Below are 4,651 nucleotides of genomic sequence, written 5' to 3'. Positions count from 1 at the left end.
TACATAACTGCATTGATTTAGTAGAGCCTTAAACCCAGCAATAACCTGCTTGCCTTGTAATAGGGCATGGAAAGGGAGCCTGCCGTTCCCCAGTCGCCCCCAAAGCGCCCCCCCCCCCCCCCGACCCCGCTCGTCGATGACCAAAAGGTAACGTTCTGGCTGCAACGTGAATGTGAACTCTGGGCCAAGAACTCATTACTAGCCAAGGACTGCGAATTGTACACAACTGTGATTATGGACCCCTGCAGCATTTTAGGGGTTAATAATATATTTTTTTTCTCGTGTGACCATGACGCAATTAGATCTATTTTTCTACGCCTTGCCTTCCATTTCTGAGGCTATTTTTTTGGGTACTGATGTTAGCATTTATAATAAAGGGCAGGTCAAGAGATGAGGCAAGCGCTGGTAACGTGTGGCTCTGTGCACCTGGAAGGAACTACTGCTCCCAGCATGGCACTAGACAACAGCAGTCTAGAGCCGCAGGTTCTCCCCCACGGTAAAAGGGGGGGGGGGGGGGGTTTATTTTGCTAACCTTATTGTCTTTGACAAGATTCTTAGAAGAATTATCCAATTTACATGGATTTTATTTTCTTTTGTTTAGGATGTATTATTTCCCTTTTTTTTTTTTTACAGTTTTTCTTTGTTAGATTATAACAGTTTTTATTAAAATAAAGTATTTGTTTTTCATTAAATGTTACGAGGAGGATGCAAGGCCTGTAAATGTGAGAAGTTGATACTGCTTATGGTCCAGTGTCTGCGCCGTGCACACATCATGACACCCCCAATAACTAAACTCTGTCCATGTACTATGTCATTGTTAATAAGGGTTGGTGGGGACATCGATCCAAAAAATCCTCCTGCATCCCGTCTCACACTGCGGGTTAATTGACATTCTGTCTACCTGCTGCCACCACCAGGGGGAGCTAACGGCATTTACATTTATGTAACTGCTATAAAATTCAGTGGAAGCTAAAAAAAACCCCCACAAAAAACAGAGCTCCCCCTGGTGGCAGGTCAGGGTTGTAGGTAAGTGCACTATTCACTGGAGTAGCTAGAATTTCTCCCTAATAGCAGGAAATGCTGGTTTTCGTACTGTTTTTCCAGGACTTGATTCTCAAGAGAGGTCATATCAGGGAGATGGGGGTTTTGACATCCAGCACCCCAATAAATCAGCTGTTTCATCTGGAGCTTGAAGCAGAAGGCTCTGTACCCTGGTTAGTAGTCAGTGGCCCACTTCTTGGTAAAGGGGGGTTTTCCATGACTAAGTTACCAGTGTCAAATCAGTTTAGGTCCAACACCCTGCAGCCCAGATAAATCGGGTGCTTCAGCCGGCGATGTACTGCAGCTCTGCACCCATTCACGTGAATAGCAGCTGAGCTGCAGTACATCGCCGGCTGAAGCGCAGGGTGTTGGAGCTAAACTGATTTGATACCGGTAACTTAGTCATGAAAAACCCCCTTTACCAAGAAGTGTCCCTGGTCTTCATCTGTGCGCCAGGAAAACACATTTACAGCAGCTACAAGTGGTGTGGCATAAAATTTAGAAGCTGAAACCTTTTGCGCAAAATGCAGTTTTAGGCTTTGTTCACACTTATTTCCAGCAGTAGTGAAGCCTACACAGTAGTCGGAACCGACGCAGAGTTCGGTTTCGAAGTGGTTTTCCACTACCACAAAGTCGCACGCAACTTTGCGAAAAACTTACTTTGGCTCATCGGAGCCCATACGTTCTAATTCTGTACAGAGACAAAGCAACTTTGGATGACGCATCTAAAGCTCGCTTCGCTCTACACTACTCACAATCGCCGATGGAAATAACTGAAGTGTGAACTTAGCCTTATGGAAAAGTGACTTTTCTGCAGCATAAAATTGGTGTTTTAAATCTTCACCCTTTAGGCTACATTCACACGTCAGTATTTTTCTATAATCCGAATTTCGGTCTGTTTTTTGCGGATCCGTTGTTCCTGAAAATGTTTCCGTATGTCATCCGTTTTTTGCGGATCCGCAAAAAACGGAAACATGTATACATTCAATAATCAAATAAAGTTGTTTGGATTTCTTTGAAAAAAAATTGAAAAAATAAAATAAGCTATGTGTTTCCAGGAACGGATTCTGCAAAAAACGGAAGACATACGGAATGACATCCGAATGTCTTCCGTTTTTTGCGGATCCATTGACTTTATTGTACCAGGATCCGAATTTTGCGGAAAAGAAGAATAGGACATGTTTTATATTTAAACGGACATGCGGAACGGAACAACGGAAACGGACAGCACACATTTCCAGGACCCATTGAAAATGAATGGGTCCAGATCTGGTCCTGATCTGTTCCGCAAAAAACGGAACAGATCAGGAAAGAAAAAACGGACGTGTGAATGGACCCTTAGTCTTAAAACTTGTATGGCCATTTTCCATGGGCCTAGGCTCGGCACTATAATCGGGGCTGCTTGTATCTTTTCATGTGCCACCTAAAATCCTTGTCAAGCAGCAGAATACTGCTCTGTAACCAGGGATGTGCTGGCAACAGATGTGGAAATGGCATGGGGGATGAATGACCGCAGCAGCAATGGTAGGCCTCTTTCACACGGGCGAGAATTCTGTGCGGGTGCAATGTGTGAGGTGAATGCGGTGCACCCGCACTGAATCCGGACCCATTCACTTCAATGGGGATGTGCACGTGAGCAGTGATTTTTCACTTGTGCGTTGTGTGAAAATCGCAGTATGTTCTATATTTTGCATTTTTCACGCAAAGCATGCCCCATAGAAATTATCGGGGATGCGTGAAAATCACAAGTGCCGATACAATGCGATTTTCACGCATGGTTGCTAGGAGATGTTAAGTAAATTGACTTTGATCAATTTACTTTTTTTTTTTTTTTTTTTCCCCTTATAAGATGGTTATAAAGGAAAATAACAGCACTCTTAATACAGAATGCATAGTACAATAGGGCTGGAGGGGTTAAAAAAAATGAACTCCCCTCATCCTCTTGTTTGCGCAGCCGGCATCGTCTTTACTTCATCTTTCAGGACCTTTTGACATAATTGCGCTCACCACGTGGTCAGTGCAGGTCCTGCTGAATGAAGATAGAAGGATCTTCTATCTTCATTCAGCAGGACCTGCGCTGACCATGTGGTGAGCGTAATTATTTCAAAGGTCCTGAAAGAAGACTATGCTGGCTGTGCGAACAAGAGGATGAGCTAAGTTTATTTTAATTTTTTTTTAACCCCTCAAGCAACATTTTAGTAAGTATTCCGTATTAAGAATGCTATGATTTTCATTTAGAACCATGTTATAAGGGAGAATAATAAAATATACAGAACACTGAAAAAGAAGTTCGGCTCTGGGTACCACATTCAGGTTTTTTTTATCATGTGTGTGCAAAATGCATTGGACTCGTGTAAAAAAAAAAAAAAAGGGAACCACGCAATGCAATAAAAACTGACTAAAATTGTGCGTGCACTCGAGCGGGTATCCCCACAATACGCACATCTGTGATGCCCGTGTGAAAGAGGCCTCACTGGTAGAAAACAAGCTGGTGGTGATCTGGAGCCAACGTTCCTTCCCAATCATTGGCTGCTCCCTGAGCCTTGTGGAAAAGGGCCCTTCGTGAAGTCATCCCAGGTGTCTGTCTACATCATCACTTGCTGAATTAGTTTGGTAAAATAAATCAGTGTTTGAAAGTGAAGTGCAAATTTTATTAAAATATAAAGCTCATACAGTAAATGTTTCCTCCCCTGGCTACAGGGAGAACGGCCTCTGCTTCCCCCTTAGGGCAGCGAGTCAAACGTGTGGCCCTGCAGCTGTTGCAAAACTATAACTTGCATCATGCCTGGCCAGCCTATAGCTATCAAAGCATGCTGGGAGTTGTAGTCTTGCAACAGCCTTTGTGGCTATTTCTTCCAGTGCACTCATGATTCCAACCATCCTTATAAGGGCTCATGCACACACCTGTGGCCATATTGCGGCCCACCATACACAGGCACTGGCCGAGTGCATCCTGCATGCAGACTCATTCACTTGAATGGGTCCACAATCCAGGAGATGTGGTCCGGAGGCACAGATCAGAAGCACTATGGAGTGCTTCTGTGGGGTTTCTGTCCATGCTTCCACACCAGAAAAAAAAAAAAGTAGTGCATGTACTACTTTTTTTTTTTGCAGTGCGGACAGATCACAGACCCATTCAAGTTGAATAGGTCTCTTATCTGTCCTGGCCGCTGCACGGATGTTGCCTGTGCCTTGTGGACTGCAATTTGCGGTCCCCAATGCACAGAACGACCGCACAACAGACGTGTGCATGAGCCCTAACTGTGTTTTACGCTAGAGGAGCCAGGGCTGCACCCCAATAAGTTATCCTGACACCAGAGCCTTCTCCAGGAAGACCGAGTTCCATAAAACACCTGGGGATCTGTGCCATCAACCCGCTATGTTAAATTATAAACTTCAGCTCTACCTACCACTCCCATATCTGATGCTAGCTATATTACACTGTCATGTCACTGAGATCTAATCTATGCCAATGCTGGACCTGCATAGAAAGTATGGGTACTAGTCACCCACAACCAGTAACGGCAGGTATCGATCCATCCTGCTTTGTCCAGGATTACAAAAACATGGCTGCTGTCTTCCAAAAATCACACTTATCTTCAGTATTTGA

The sequence above is a fragment of the Bufo gargarizans genome, chromosome 8 (assembly GCF_014858855.1).
Source record: "Bufo gargarizans isolate SCDJY-AF-19 chromosome 8, ASM1485885v1, whole genome shotgun sequence".
In the NCBI taxonomy this organism is placed as follows: domain Eukaryota; kingdom Metazoa; phylum Chordata; class Amphibia; order Anura; family Bufonidae; genus Bufo; species Bufo gargarizans.
This window is presented reverse-complemented; position numbering follows the sequence as displayed.